Here is a 16,564-nt window from a genome sequence, read left to right on the forward strand (position 1 = left end):
TACCGGCACGGCAGCACCCAGAAGCGGCCCGGACCCTGCAGAGTGGGCGGGAAGCACTCGTCAGATCTGGCACCCAGAGCGGGGGAGACTTCCCTCCCTTCTAGTCCACCCTGTGGCCCAACGACACCACCCCTAGGAACACCTAGGGTAAGGATTAACCAGAGAGATGGCCTCTGTATACACACGGCTGTTCTTCCCAGCAACCCAGCGCTCAGCCAAATGGACGGTTAAGTAAAGGACAGCAAAGCTGTGACACAGAACCGTAAAGAGAAAAGTGAATGTCACAGGGTCAAAGAACAAATGCGGTTTGTGATCTCAGTTTTTCAGACACAGTTGTTCGCTGTTTCCATTTGGTCACAAATAGTTTTTGCGCACCTGCTGGGCACCAGGTCCTGCACCCCAGGGACACAGCGGTGAGGACCACATGGCCAGGGCTCCCAAACGTTAGCAGTGACTGCCTGAGCGACAGGTGACATTTACCTTCCTCTATATACTCTTTCTGATAAGTCAGATTTTCGCTTTCTGTTCCTGCTTTACAGAAAAAATGATGCCATTTTTCAAAGGAAAGCAAGCAAGTTTCAGAAAACCATCTGGATCGAGCTGGGAAAGAGGTAAGAAAGAAGCTGAAGGAAAAGCCTGTGGGCCCTGTCCCCAGTGCAGTGACAGCGTGGTCTGGAGGCTGACTGACTCTCCGGGCACAGCCAGATGCAGCTCCAGCTCCGCCTGAGTCCTTAGGGGCTACCTGCAAGGTAAAGGTGTACCTGACAAGACAAGACACAGGCCACACTCCCCGGGGCACAGCTGACCATTCTGTAGGGCGGCCTCGTCCCCCACCAAAGGGCCACCCTTCTCAGTAAGTGTGTCCTCTTGGCTCACACGTGCCTGACTGGGTGGTTCTGGGAAAGTCACAGAACTTCTCTATAACTCAGTATTCCCACCTGTTTAATGGGATCCGTGGCACAGACCTCACAGGGATGTGTGGGGATTGCCAGGATCCATAGCCATGCTCAGCAAGGTGCTCAGCCCTGTGAAGACACTCCCCAAACAAAACGAAGCTGAATTTATTAGGAGGAGCAGTGCCAGCCTTCCAGTAACCTCCATGAAGATCAAGATAACAGGTGCTAAGACAAGGCACCTCAGGAAGCCACCACATTGAACTGTGGCCCATCTGGGGTCCTGCTGCCACCGATTCTCAGCAGCCCTAGTACAATCTGAAGGTCCATTCCCTCCCCCAGCAGCTGCTCCAAGGGTCACTGAAGATGCCAGGGAGGAAGGGGTAGCAGATGAGGCTTCCAGGCCTCAGGGAGGTCAAGTGCCCACCCAAGGCAGCACAGCACACTGGCTGCAGACCGTGAACCTGGTCCACTCCTCAGCAAGGCCCTACGACAGCAAACTGGCTGCAGTCGGGAGGGGATGGGGGAGAGGAGACCCAGGCCGTGGGGAGACAGCACCCCAGGAATGTCTGAGGGACCATGGGAACAGTGCAGGTGGAGCCTCAGGGCCAGTCACAGTCTCCACTTTTTCTCAGACCCCTGGCCAGCTGGACCCCAAGGCCTCCTAGTCTCCCGGCCCAGCTCTCAAGGCCCCAAGAACAGAAGGGCCAAAGGGCAGGGACAGACAACGGCAGGACAAGCCGGACACCCGGAAGGGGTCCCATGCCTGGGGACGGCCCGGCGCTTGCCCCAGCTGCAGCAGCCCCTGGAAAGTTGCGTTCACACCATCACTCAGCAGAGCATCGGCACGTACTGCCCGCCTTACAGGTGAGAAAACAGATCGACGTCTGCAGAGCTGTGCCTCTGCTGCTTCGAAGCCACGGGAGGCTCAGGCTACCTTCAGAGAAAGCCTGGCCCGTGAAGCGTGCAGGTCCTGCAGGGTCTGACTCACACCAGCGCTCCAGCCCTGCCACCTGCCCCACACTCCATGCCCAGCACGCTCCCTGGCAGGCCCAGGGCGTTCAGTTCCCTGATGGAGAAAGGCACGCCCCCGCCCCCTCTCATGGCCACCTCCCATCTCGCCTCCTCCAGGGAACCTCCTCTAAGGAGCCCATCATCAGGTGCCTCCTCTGAGCTCCCAGGGTGGCCGAGGGCCGCCCTGTGTGTTTGCCCGTCTGTCAGGCCCTTGAGCCTGATTCCATCTTTGTAGGCCTCACCCCGGCTCAGCCCAAAGTCCAAGCTCTGTGTTTCCAGGAGGAATACATTCCAATGAGCAAACACCAAGCCTACAGCGAGCAAACACCAACGCTCACTCTCAACATTTGCCGGGCCAGGGCCTCAGTAAATGTTGAGATGAGGGGATACAGGAGACAGTGCCCAAAGTTATGGGCTAAGTCCATCTCAGAGCTCTTGGTGGGCCCCACACGGCTGGCCTCCGTGCCAGGAATGCACCCATGGCTGGTCCAGCCTGAGGCTCAGAGTGTCACTGAGTATCCCTACAATCAGCCCACAGCTGCTGACCTCCATGAGGGCCTCACCCATGGAAGCAATAGCAGGTCACTCTCCCTGAGATGCAGTCGGTACCCACTCAGTGCCAGGGGCTTTCCACTTCAAGTCCATGACGGCCCACTGAGCAGATGGCAAAGCCCAGTACCAGCAAAGGAACCCCACAGAGGCTCAGCAAACATCCTCCCAAAGCCAGTGCACACCATGCAGTAGGCAAATCTCCAGTCCCTCACCCAGAGCCCATTATCTCGTGTTTTACATACAGTGCTAGCAAGCTGAGCTGTCTGTTCTCCCGGCCCAGAGCAGAAGGGGAACAGGAAGACAGTGTTTTGCAAAAGACAAACACAGACAGGGAGTAAAAAGACAGATTTTCCACCATACCCACACCAAAAAAATAAATAAAAAGAGAGAGAGAGCAAAAAAATAACTTTTTTTTTAATACTTACAAGAAAAAGCCTGAGAGGCCTACACATGAACTTTTCAAGGAGATGTCATCATTCTCCACTTACAACAAACTAATAAGGCCCTTGCTGTCCAGACAGACTCTCTTTATATTAGTGCAAAGTAGTCGGTGGGGGTTTAAAAAAAAAAAAAAAAACTTCCGTAAAGAATTATAAATGAAGTCAAATGAGTTAGGTTTTCCAACACCTACTCTAGCTCAGGGGTAAAGTGCTGCAGAGAGAACCCAGAGTGAGGAGCGGAGGCTCAGTCACTCATCCCAGCCCTGCCACCGACCTGTGTGTGGCCAGGCCCCAGCTCTGTCTTCCTCAGCCAGCACTTCCCGTCTGTGAAGTGGAATGGGCTGTGCACACGGCACCGTGTGCGCAGGGCTGCTGAGCATTGCTAAGCTCAGGGAAGGCCAGAGTAAGCTGCCCGCAGCCAGGGTTCTGAGGCCCTCGTGTCCTGTCACAGACCCCAGCGGCTCAGAGCTGGTGGGTCCTGGAAATGACAGAAGAGCCATCTGTCCCAGCACATTTGGGAGTGCTTGGCTACCCAGGCCCTGTTCTGAGCCCAGTTCAATCCTCACATTGGCCTCAGGGCTCCCAAACCTAAATATGCAGCCACCAAGCCTGTCCCCACTCACCAGTTCTGAGAGGCACTCCCTTCTGCCTCCAGCCAGCCCTCACCCCTTCCTGCCTGGAGCAGTGGCCTCTCCTGCTCTCCTGGGCCTGCATCCGGCTCCATCCAGGCTCCAGGGGCAGCAGGAGTGACCTTTCTGCCATTTCCTGCTGATGACCTGCAGGGTCGTCACCCAGAACCTGTGCCAGCACCCCGGCTCCCAGCCTAAGGGCCCGCAGGGACCCAGGACCCGTGCCCGCACCCCGTCTCCCAGGCTCCAGCCCCGCGGGGACCCAGGACCCGTGCCTGCACCCGGGCTCCCAGCCTCCAGCCCCGCGGGGACCCAGGACCCATGCCCACACCCCGTCTCCCAGCCTCTAGCCCCGCAGGGACCCTGGACCCGTGCCTGCACCCGGGCTCCCAGCCTCCATCCCCGCGGGGACCCAGGACCCGTGACTTTAGGTGGGCAGTATGCAGAATTCTGGGACAGCAGCCGTGTTGTCTAAGTCACATGGATACACACACACACACTACATATACACTCCACACCACACACACTACACATATGGCACACACTACACATGTACTATACACCACACGCACACCACCCACACACTACACACCACACACACTACACATGTACTACACACCACACACACGCACATATATGCACACATTACATACACATGCAGACACACTGCACACAAATACTCATGCTACACACACCACACATATGCACATATATGCACACACAACACACAATATGCACACTATACACATACACAAATACACTACATGCCACACCCACTATACACACACATGCTATGTATACATTATACCCACACTACAGACATATATACACTATGCATATACTACATGCACTTTACACACATGAACACAGCATACACAGTATACATAAATGCACACATTACTTCCCACACACGCACACTACACATACTGCACACACCATATACACGTGCATATACTATATACACATACGTGCATACACTACATACGCAAATACACCACACAGCACACATGTGCACACACAACCACCCATACCACACACACTACCCACACAGTACACACCACATACATACATATACTACACACACCCCACACACACACACCACACACTTCACACACACACACACACACACACACACACACACACACACACTAGCCCAGCAGTTCCACGCAGGATGGGAAAATCCCAGATGTGCAGGAGAAGCGTTTCTGGGATGTGCAGACCAGTCTCCCCAGCCTGCGTAGGGAATTCTCACAGAGGGGTCCCAGGCATCTTGTGAAGACCATGGGTCTCCAGTGTTGGAAGGCCCGGCTGCTGCATGATATTGCCACACCAATACCGGGAAGCACACAGTGGCAGGCTGGGAGCAGGGGGCACCAGGCTCAGAGGGCTCTGCAGCTTGCCCAGCATGGGCAGGTGACCTCTCAGACTCACCCACCAGCTGCCCACCCTGGCCCACCACACCTCAGCTGAGCCACGGAGCCTCTCCAGGGGGAGGCAGCATAGAGGTTCTCCCGATTTAGAGATGAGGCAATGGAGCCTTAGAGACACACACACCAGGAAACCACATAGCTGGGTTTGCTGAAAAGTTGGTTGTTCTGGAAGGAAAGGGAGTGAGTGGAGGAGTAAAAGGGCACGGGCTGCACCTGAAGTGTGTGTGTGCAGCATGCCCGGCGGGAGCATCAGTGGCCAGCCTCAGGTGCCATGAGTCAGTGCGGTGCCCTCACTGGCACGTAGGTAAGGAACACATGTACTTGGAAGCCACAAAGTATCCCCGAAACGGGCTCTTCACTGTGAGGAACAAATCACACACACAAAGACCAGATCAGCCACCAGATGCAGGACTCTCAGCACAAGAAGTTGGGACTCCAAGGCCCACCTGTCACCTCGTGGCCTTCCAGGCCCCACGGAAATCCCCTCCTCGGTCCCTCCTCCACATTCTCCCAGTGACAGAAAGCCCACTCCCCACGGTGGGGACACCTGCTGCCCTAGGGCAGCCCCTATGGCCCTGGAAATCACCTCTGATTTCAAGCCTAAAAGAAACAAACCAAAAAAAGGGCCCCTTGTGACTTCTCCCCGGGCCCCTTACAAGACTCAGAAGCCACCCAGAATGATTGCCTCTCCCTTCCCCAGAGAGCGACCCATCAGTAATCTGGAGACCGAGCCCTACTCCCAGAGCCTTCTCTTCTCTGGGTAACATAAGAATGACAAGTGTTTTTGGAGCACATGCTTACATCAGACACTACAACCAGGCTCGTGCAGGACAAGGCTGCTCAAGCAAACCTCTAATGACTGGGACGCAGGTCCTACTATTACCCCCATCTCATGGATGGAGAAACTGAGGCCTGAACACAGTAAGTTACGCATGGTTGGGAAAGAGCCTGGGAGATGTGGATCTAAATCCCAAGCGGGTCCCTCTGATGTGGGGTAAGTCGCCTGAGTTCTCTGTGGCTCAGTTTCTTCATCTGTGAAGTGGAGATCTTTACCGCCTAGGCGGTAGGTGCTTGCAGTGGAGACAGGGCACCGCAGGTAGTATGCGCTGCAGAGAGCTCAGGACACGCTGGGAGGAGGGAGTGAGGGGAGCCTTCACTGACACCAGGTTCCAGGTGTGGTGCCCTGGGAGTTCATCCCACCATAGGAGACTGGCTGGTGGTGCCTGTGTGTCTCTAGTAGGGACAAAAGAATAGCCACCTGCCGCCCCCACAGGCCCCACCTAAGCCCCACAGTGCTACCCACCAGAGTCCCTCTGATGCCCTCTCAGGTGTCACCCAAGCCCCACAGAGCTACCCACCAGATGCCTTTCAGAGCCCTCCAGGGTCCCTTTGTCTGGCCACCTGCAGACCTCTGGACCTCAAAAGCCTTCAACAGTCTCTCTGCCTCACCTCCCAGCTACCTTCTGAAGTGGAAATCCCCACATCCCACCCCAGGGTAGAAAATTAACAATACCAGTGACAATGGCAGTAATAACCACCAAGCTTCCCAGGCCTCATTGCCTCGGGGGAGGCCACCAACAGGATCTTGCAGTGGGAAGTCTGGCTGACAAGGCACCCGCTACTGGCCCCCCACTGCCTAGCCTACTTGTTTGCTCCACCTTGCTCCCTGGATTCTCCGCTCCTCCGTTTATAAACCACCTGATTTACAGTCTCCAGTGCCAAGCAAAGTGCCAGCTCTAAGTAGGCGCCCAAAACATCAGGACCCCTCCTTGGATGTCCTCTGGATGTGACAGCGTCATGTACTCCTTTCATACCCACCCCCATGGTTCAGTTACAGTGTTTAGGCAGAAGGACACAAAAGAGCCTTCAAGAGACAGGTTTCCTGAGTCCTTGGTAAAAACACACCCTATTCCACAAAGCCAAGCATAATCACACAAGAACTGGCATGTAGGGACCCCTGGGTGGCTCAGCAGTTGAGTGTCTGCCTTTGGCTCAGGGTGTGATCCCGGGTCAGGGGATCGAGTCCCGCATCGGGTTCCCTGAGAGGAGCCCGCTTCTCCCTCTATGTCTTTGCCTCTCTATGTGTGTCTCTCATGAATAAATAAATAAAGTCTTAAAAAAAAAAAAAAAACACTGGCATGCATGTGGGTAGAGGCGGGGACACCCGATGGTGAGCTCAGCTCACTTGCAAGTTGGCCCCTCCCCCTGCCAGCCAGGCTCCCTTGGTATTTAAACATGACCATAGCTCAAAGACCAGACACTGAGCATCAAGGATCTTGGGTCTCGCTCTTGGGGAAAAAGAGCTGTAAGCAGAGGAGCTCAGCCGGTTGAGTATGTCCAGCATGAGATTACTGCCTGGGTCCTACCCACAGGTACAATGGTGCCACAATAATGAGCAAGCCACACCTGGCCCTGCCCTATGATGCTCACAGCCTCTCCTGTCCAAAGCCCCCTCATTACAGACCTTTGCCTGTCTGTTCCTTTCAATATCTCCACACATCAATCAGGAGGAAGCTACCTCTGTGTCCTAAATACAGCCACAGAAGGGCACAAATGGGACTCTTCTATGGGCCACTGCACCTGTCTCTAGTCAGACATACCTTCCTTTTGGTGGTAGCATCACCAGCCACTGTCATTTGTCATCCTCACCCCAGTCACAGAACAAGCATGGTCACCTGTGAAGCTCAGGGCCAGGTGGAGGGCTGCAGCTGACATAGCAACAGCTGGACACTGTGAGGATACCGCCTTCATCAAGGGCCAGAGGGCCCAGGAATCTTTGGATAACCTCTGTCACCTGGCCCTAGCATGTCCATCTTGATATGTCTCAAGGGAGTAAAGTGTAGCCAAGTTCAGGGAAGTGAGGCCTCTCAAAACACCAGGGCTCTGCAGCTTGCACAGAGCTCAGGTCTGAACTCATGATGCCATCAAAAACAAACAAACAAACCAGAGAAACCTCCAATCAGGGCAACACTGTGCAGTCACCTAATCTGCGGCCACTTTGGCGAAGTCCTGCCCAGTGAGAAGGGGGTAGGGGCATACACAGGAGGAAGGAAGGATAGGGAAAAGAAATGAAAGAACAGGAGAGGAAGAGGTGGAGGGAAGGAAGGAGGGAGGCAGGGAGAACATAGAAATAACTGAATCCAACTTCCAGTTTCTGGTCTGGCACATAAGGAGCTTGGAAGTCATCACTCCCATCCACACAACAAGAAGACTGAACAAACTGAAAATCAGTAACTTTTCTTATATCCATCTGAGAACTGAGATCACACGGCAAAATTTGGAGAGGCAGACAGATGGATACTGAGAATAACAACCTACCAAAGCAGAAACCTCCATGGGAATTAGTCTGGTTCCTTTTATTAAATACCTCCTGTCCAGCTCTCAACAACAACAACAAAATTACAAGGCATATATACAAAGCATTCAAAACCCAGTTTGAAGAAACATAGCAAACATCGAAACCAGGCTAAGATATGGTGGTGATGCTGGAATTATCAGACCAGGACTTCAAAATAACTATAATTAACATGCTAAGGGCTCTAACGGAAGAAGTAGACAATATGCAAGAATAGATGGCTAATGTAAGCAGACATGGAAGTTCTAAGAAAGGACGGAAAAGAAATGCTCTTAAAGATTAAAAAAAAAAAAACACTATAATAGAAATGAAGAACACCTCCAAGGAAGTGTAGATTGGACCCAACTGGGGAAAATACTCAGTGAGTCTGAAGTCCATAAAACCATTCCAAACCCAATGGCAAAGAAAACAATGACTGAAACAGAACAGAATACCCCCAGAACTGTGGGATAATTACAAATGTGTAATGGGAATACCAGAAAGGGGAGAGAGAGAGAGAAAAGAGAATAAATATTTGCACCAGTAATGTCAGAGAATTTCCAAAAACTAATGTTGGATACCAAACCAAAGACGCAAGAAGCTCACAGAACACCAAACAAGATCAATACCAAGAAACTGACGCTCACGCATATCATATTCAAACTGAGGAAAATCAAAGACAAATAAAAAATCTTGAAATATGCCAGGGGGCAGGAAACACCTTACCTACAGAGGAACAAAAGTAAAGATTATGTTAGACTTCTCAGAAACCATGCAAACGAGCAAAGAATGGAGTGCAATCAGCTGAGAGAAAATCCCACCAACCTAAAATTCTATACCTTGTGAAATTATCTTTCAAAGTGAAGACTTTCTCTGACAAAATTTGAAGAGATCTGTCACCAGTAGATCTTCCTTGCAAAAAGAAAAAGTTACAAGAAGTTCTGAGAGAAGAAAGATGATGTAGGTCAGAAATACAGATCTAAAACAAAAAAAATTTTTTTTTATTTTTTTAAAGAAATACAGATCTACAGAGGAGAAAGAAGAGAGCTAGACAAAGAATAAATGAAAGAAAAATAAAAACTTTTACTTTTATTCTTAATTGATCTAACAGATAACAGTGTCCGAAATAATAACAGCAACAATGTATTATGTGTTGACAGCATCTAGAAGAGTGACATGAATGACAGCGGCGTGATGTGGGATGGGAGAAAGGACACACGAAGACTTTGTCAAAGGTGCCTCCACTACACGTGGAGTCACATGGTGTTATGTGAAAAGGGACTTGGACTGGCCACACATGTCTGTTGCACATTCTAAGGCCACCACTTAAAAAAAAAAAAAAAAAGCTAAAAAAAAAAAAAAAAAGAAGTAGAGGCATGCCTTGGAGATATCGCAGGTCTGGTTCCAAACCAGTGCAATAAAGTCAGCATCTCAATAAAGGGAGTCAAATGACTCCCTTTGGTTTCCCAATCCATATAAAAGTTATGTTCACGCTACACTCTAGTCTGTTATGTGTGCAATAGCATATGTCTAAAAGGACACTGTATGTGCCTTAATTTTAAAATATGTTATAACTAAAAAATCCTAACCATCATCAGAGCTTTCAGCAGGTCATAATCACAGATCACCGATCACCCTAACAAATGTAATAATGAAGAAGTTTGAAATATTTTGAGAATTACCAGCATGTGACACAGAGACACAAAGTCAACAGACGCTGTTGGGAAAAGGTGCCAATAGACTTGCTTGATTTAGGATTGCCACAAACCTTCCATTTGGAAAAAAAAAAAATGCAGTATCTGCAAAGCACGATAAAGCACAGCTAAATAAAATGAGATGTGCCTGCACAACCCATATGCTGCGGAAGCAGAGAAAATGGGAACACATAGATGCTCAGTTAAATCCACAAAAGGGGCAGCCCAGGTGGCTCAGAGGTTTAGTGCGGTCTTCAGTCCAGGGTGTGATCCTGGAGACCTAGGATCGAGTCCCACATCGGGCTCCCTGCATGGAGCCTGCTTCTCCCTCTGCCTGTGTCTCTGCCTCTCTGTCTTTCATGAATAAATAAAATCTTTAAAAAAATAAAAATAAAAAAATAAAATCACAAAAGGAGGAACACCTGAGAAGCTCAGTGGTTGAGCATCTGCCACTGGCTCAGGTTGTGATCCCGGGGGTCCTAGGATTGAGTCCCCCATGAGCTCCCCACGGGGAACCTGCTTCTCCCTCTGCCTATGTCTCTGCCTCTCTCTACATCTCTCATGAATAAATAAAATCTTAAAAAAAAAAAACCACAGAAGGCAGAAAAGTAGACAAATAAAAAAGTAACAAATGTGGTAGATATGACTCCAGCTATATCGATAATCACTCTACCATCGGTGGTCTAGCTGCACCAATGAAAAGATGGGAACTGTCAGAGTGGGTGGGTAAACAAGACACAGCTATGTGTCGTCTACAAGACAGCGCTGAACTTCAAGACCCGAGAGGCTGCCAAGGAGCCAGCCAACCGCTGCACGCTCATAGCTAAAGGAAACAAAGCTCAAATGAACTCCCAACCACTGTTCATCTCTCAGTGCTGACAATCTACTAACCTATAAAATCCAAGACAGCAAACCCCACCTCTTTTGAATTGAAGAAAGATCTTTGTAATAAATTCAGTAAGATAAATCTGCATTATACAAATGATGCTCAAGAAGCTCATTAGGAAGTAATGTGGCCCAAAAGAACACCAAAAATCGTAATGAGGAATCTAAATTAAAATCACAAGCAGAGGCAAAGCCCTTGCCGGTAAGAATGGGGAGGTTGGCTGAGCATGAATTCTCTGGATGTTTTCATGAGCAGGCCTCCGTCCCACTTCCCCACCGCTGCCAGCATCTCCTGAAGTAACGGGAAGGTACCTCTGTGCACAACCTCTTTCAAAGGCTTAGAAGATTCATAAACAGAAAGGGTTCACTTTCAATATGAAAAAGCCTACCATACGTACTCCACGTTATTTATACTCTGAGAGGGATGGAAGGAGATGAAGGAGACAGGACCAATGTTACACCCAATTCCTTAAAAACAGAAGTCACCTAATCCTTCCCGACCTATTATAACCAGATTCCCTTTACCCCCTGAGCTCTTATCCTTCCAAGAATCTCTTTTCCAGGGACGCCTGGGTGGCTCAGCAGTTGAGAATCTGCCTTCAGCTCAGGTTGTGATCCCAGGGTCCTGGGATCGAGTCCCACACCAGGTTCCCTGCACAGAGCCTGCTTCTCCCTCTGCCTGTGTCGCTGCCTCTCTCTCTCACACTCTGTGTCTCTCATGAATAAATAAAATCCTAAAAAAAAAAAAATCCCTTTTCCAGCCATTATTTTGTTGCCCCATAGTTGGGGTTGGGGGGGGAGTCAGTGTTTCATTGAGTTCTGGCAGAGCTGGAGTCCTAGGACTGTAATTCCCATCGATGCTGCATTCTCTGGGGCCCGGGTACCTCTGTTAAGTGGGTTCCCTGTGTGCTCAGCAAATCCCCCACCTGTTTCCCTCCACTTCCCAGATTCCTTTGCAGTAGGCGGGGTCACATGACCAGCCCTGGCCAGCGGTGTGCGAGCAGCAGTGACTTGTGTCACTATAGGGCTGAGGCACAGAAGAGCCCAAGTGACTCTTCTTCTCTCTCTCTGGTTGCAGGGACCTTAGAAGCCATGTGTTGAGATGATGGTGTGAGCAGACAGGAGTGCTGGACCCTGAAATCACCCACTAGAGGAGAGCCTAGGGTACCTGCACCAGAGCATGCATGACCTAGAACTGATCTTTCAGGGCTCTTTTGTTACGCAGCACTGCCCCACCAAACCTAGCTGATGCTCTCTTCCTAGAATGTCCTTCCTTCCCCCTTTTCCCACCCATCCATCTTCTTCAAACCTCACCATGGGCATTACATCCTTGGACAGCTGGCCCTGATATCACATCCCACGCTCAGGCCAATGGGGGTGTTCTCTGCCCGGGAGATGGAGGTCCACATGCACAAGCAAGAAACACTGTGATGCCCTCCTTTGCATATGCAAACACTAGCACACACTGCCCAGGCCCAGGGATAGAGAGGTGACCAGATCCAGATCATGCCCCAACCTCTCCCATCAGGTCTTCAAGTCCAGCAAGGCAGGGGTGAGGTACCCACAAGTGGTCACAACCTGAAACAGAAGAGGAGGGATAGCCCACTGTGGATGCACAGAGGCAAGAGAGGCACCTTCCATGAAAGAGGAAACATATGAGCTGGCCCAGCAGGACCAGCAGAACCCAGAGAGGCACAGAAGAAAGACAGATGGTCCATCTGTTTGGAGCCTAGTGGGGGCTGGGGCAGGGCTGCTTCGTCTCCTCGGGACCACTTCTCTCCTATTCTCAAGCTATGGGATGTCATCAGAGGTGACCCAGCCCACTCCAGGGATGGGCACTTCCCTGGCCCAGCCTGGCCCCACCTGAATAAAAATGCCATCATGTACATAGCACTTTGCAGAGTGACGTAATCTAGGCCCCAGATATCATCACATCACCCACCACAGCTCGCCTGAGGAGGCATCTTAAGGCCCATTTTACAATGGAGAAAACAGGTGTGGAGAGCCGCAGCCAGCCTGCATTTGAACCCAAACCTTTGAAAGCCCAATGTACCGGCTCCTCCCCCAAACCACTTCCCAAGAGCACTTCCAGCTCTCATGGACATTCTTACACACATTTTCAAGTTATCACCCAACACCATGGCAGACTGGTATCATGGGAATCGAGAAATGGTGGATATGGGAAAAATTTCATGCTGAATATACAACTCTTTCAACATTTACAGAAGAACTCAGACTCCCAGCAGACATTTAAAAACCTGTATTTTGGTTTGTTGAAACCCAAATAACCAGAAGAATATTTAAGCACTTTTGGAAATCCTATTTCAGCATCCCAGTGATAATACCTTCCTCTGGAGCAGGCATGAGGGAAGCACCATAGGAAACTATTCGAAATGCTAAGTGTCAGCCAAGAGTCATCCCTCTAACCCTATCGAGCTCCTGAGAGAGAGATTTCATTTCCCACACCTTGTACAAGAAATAATAGAGGCAGAAAGGCCAAGCCACTGCTCAGGTCCTCATCCCCCTCCACGCTAGCCAGCTGGCCATAACCTCTGGCAGCGAGTCCTGACTGCACTCAGACAGCTCTGGCAGAGGGCACTCGGGGATTGAACAAGTGATGGGAGATGCAGCAGCTCATCTTCCACCAGCCATTTAAACAGAGTTTTGTCCTGAACCTCAACAAGCTCATGGGATATAATCAACAACCTCATTTTACAGGTGAAGACACTGAGGCTCAAGGAGGTGAAATGAGGGGCTAAGATTCCACCCGGCCTGACTCTGCAGCCTGCCAGGTGTGGTCCTCCTCTGCTCCATGACTCAAACTCCCACTGGGTGGCCCCCACCAGATTTCCCCTGGCATAGGACCACCGCTTCTTCCCCACCCTCACCCCCTCGTTTTCAGGCTAAGGAGCTGCCTGCTGCTTTGCTTCAGGGACTTCCTACTTCCTGCCCCAGAAGAGAGCCACGTGCACCGCTGTCTCCTCCACGTCACTGGACATGTGCTTGCAAAGGCCCTGTGTTCCCAGGGCCTCCGAGCCAGGGTCACCCAGGTCAGGGCTCACCCAGGTCAGGGCTCACTCAGGTTGACTGAGCAATGAGACTGGAAGAAGGCATGTTGTCCTACTAGGAGCAGGATCAGATTCAGGCTGCGTTTCCTGCCTGCATCCCATGTAACCCAGCTCCTGAAGTCGCCTCATACCCTGGAGACAGTACTGCTGCAAGCCCAGGAGAAACCCAGGAATCAGGGAACTCACTGTGAGGAGCTTGAAGATTTGAGATGGCAGCACTACTCAGCCTATCCACACTCACATCACCCTGACAAAATGACCCCAAAGGGGGACCAAATGTGCCATCCTGAACTGCAAGAGGCCAGAAAGCCAGAAACATTTCCCAGACTCCCTTGGAGCTATAGCTCTGCATGTGACTTTAGATCCATCATACATTTCTTTCTTTCATTCATTCATTCATTCATTCATTCACACAAGATTTCACTCTAGGAAAAATGGGGACTCAAGTGGCACAGCAGGGTGCCCATTTGTTGGTATAAGCCTGGCAGACAGGGGGTGCCTTGGTGCATATGGTGTCTGGTCATCACCCCTGATTACAGCCGTGGCTGGAGTCACCCTGGACACAATGGCTTCTGACCCCCCAGCTCCCCAGAGGGCAACTCTGGGGTGTGACTCTGGGGTCAAACCTGAGACTTAGCTGAGACCCCTGCTCCTCCACCTTCTAACCACTCCTGCTTCCCTGTATTACACCCCTCTGTTTAAAGTAGCCCAACAGATGAACACAGATGGAGGCCAGGGTGCCCCAGAAACCAGAGTTAAAATTAAAGAAGGAGGGGTACCTGGGTGGCTCAGTGGGTTAAGCATCCACCTTTAGCACCATGATCCTAGGGTCCTGGGATGGAGCCCCATGTCGGGCTCCCTGCTCAGTGGGGAGTCTGCTTCTCCTTCTCCCTCTCCCTCTGCCCCTCCCCACCCTGCTCTTTCAAAATAAATAAGTATCTTAAAAGAAATTAAAGAGGGACACACTAAACAACTTTAAATAGCACAGCAGAAAACTTCATACTTTGCTGATGCTCACTACAAATAGACCCTATCCACATCTATGCTCCACTGATGGAACTTCATGTTCTAGAACCTCCAAACGGCAGTGGAGTAGAGTGTTCTCAAGGGCTGGCTCAGTATCAGACTGAGTTAGAATCAAGACCCTACCCCTTGTTGGCTGTGTTCCCCTGGGCAGGTTACTTGTCCTCTCTGAGCTTGTTTCCTTACCTGGAAAAAATGAGGAAAATAGTACTTACCTCATGAGGTTGAGTTATTGTGAGTACAGCATGAGTTGCACTGGCTCATTAATTAATAATTTGATTATTGATAATATTGGTGAGTATAATGATTAAGTATTATGTGTTCATTGTTAAAAGCTTGGAGAAGATAAAGATGAGATTAAAAATCACTTATTTCCGGTGAGTGCATGGTTCCTTCAACATTTATAGAAGGGCTCAGACTCCTGGAAACTGGGAATATCTGGGACAACTGACTATTAACTATTAATCACTTCATTAGTTAATGTTACTAATTAGCAATACTGATTAACCCATACCTGCATATACCCATGCACACACACACACACAAAAACAACAGCAATGGCCAACTCTACTCAGCTCTGGACTTGTCTGAAGTCTGGACACGCTGCCCCCCAACTTTAATTTGCTTTTGAGGGTTCTATATGGGCTTCAGGATAAGATTTCATTCATTAAAAATGTTCCACCCCAGCTAAAAATACATTTGAAAATTAATGTCAGAAGAAGGATACTGGAAAATGTTCCTGATATACGCATATCAGGAATTCATATATTGAAGTCTTAACCCCAATATCTCACAATGTGGCCTTATTTGGAGATAAGGCCTTTAGCAATACAGCCAAGTTAAAGTGAGGTCATTAAGATAGCCCTAATCCAAAATGACCAGTGTCCTTATAAAACGAAAAATCTGGGGACTGACAAGCACAAGGGACAATACCACGTCAAGATGGAGGCAGAGATTGGGGTGTCTATAAGCTAAAACACAACAAAATACTAGAGAACCATACACCATGACTAGGTGGGATTGATCCTAGGATGCAAAGCTGGTTTAACACCCGAACCTAATCCATGGAATGAATGAATATAATAATAGGATAAAAGACAAAACTTCACGATCATCTCAATAGATGTGTAAAGGCACGTGATGAAATCACCCGGGGGTGATAAAAACACTCAACAAACTAAGAATAGAAGGAAACTTCCTCAACCCAATAAAGGGCATCTACAGAATGTTCACAGCTGACATCTTACTCAATGGTGAAAGCCTGAAAGCTTTCCCCGTGGAAATAGGAACTAGGTGAGGATGTCTATTCTCACTACTTCTATTCAACACTGTACTACAGGTTTATCCAGAGAAAAAAAAAATAACAAAAATAACAAAAAGCACCCAGATTAGAAAGGAAAAAATAAAACTATCTCTATTTGCAAATGACAAGATCTTATGTATAGAAAATCTTAAGGAATCTACAAAAACAAAACAAAAATGAAGGAAAAAACCCAAAACACAAAATTATTAGAGTAGATGAAGTTGGCAAGGTGGCAGGATACAAGATTAGTATACACAAGATTAAGTGTATTTCTATAGAGTGCAATCAACAATCAAAAC

The 16,564-nt window shown here is 49.6% G+C and overlaps 1 protein-coding gene across 2 annotated transcripts in view; it reads right to left on the minus strand.

Annotated features, from left to right (window-relative positions):
- The window catches only part of JAKMIP1 (janus kinase and microtubule interacting protein 1), a 140,819-nt gene that overhangs the window by 79,344 nt on the left and 44,911 nt on the right, over window positions 1–16,564 (minus strand). The gene's annotated exons all lie outside the window — the stretch shown is intronic.

This window comes from Vulpes lagopus, chromosome 4 (assembly GCF_018345385.1).
Source record: "Vulpes lagopus strain Blue_001 chromosome 4, ASM1834538v1, whole genome shotgun sequence".
In the NCBI taxonomy this organism is placed as follows: Eukaryota; Metazoa; Chordata; class Mammalia; order Carnivora; family Canidae; genus Vulpes; species Vulpes lagopus.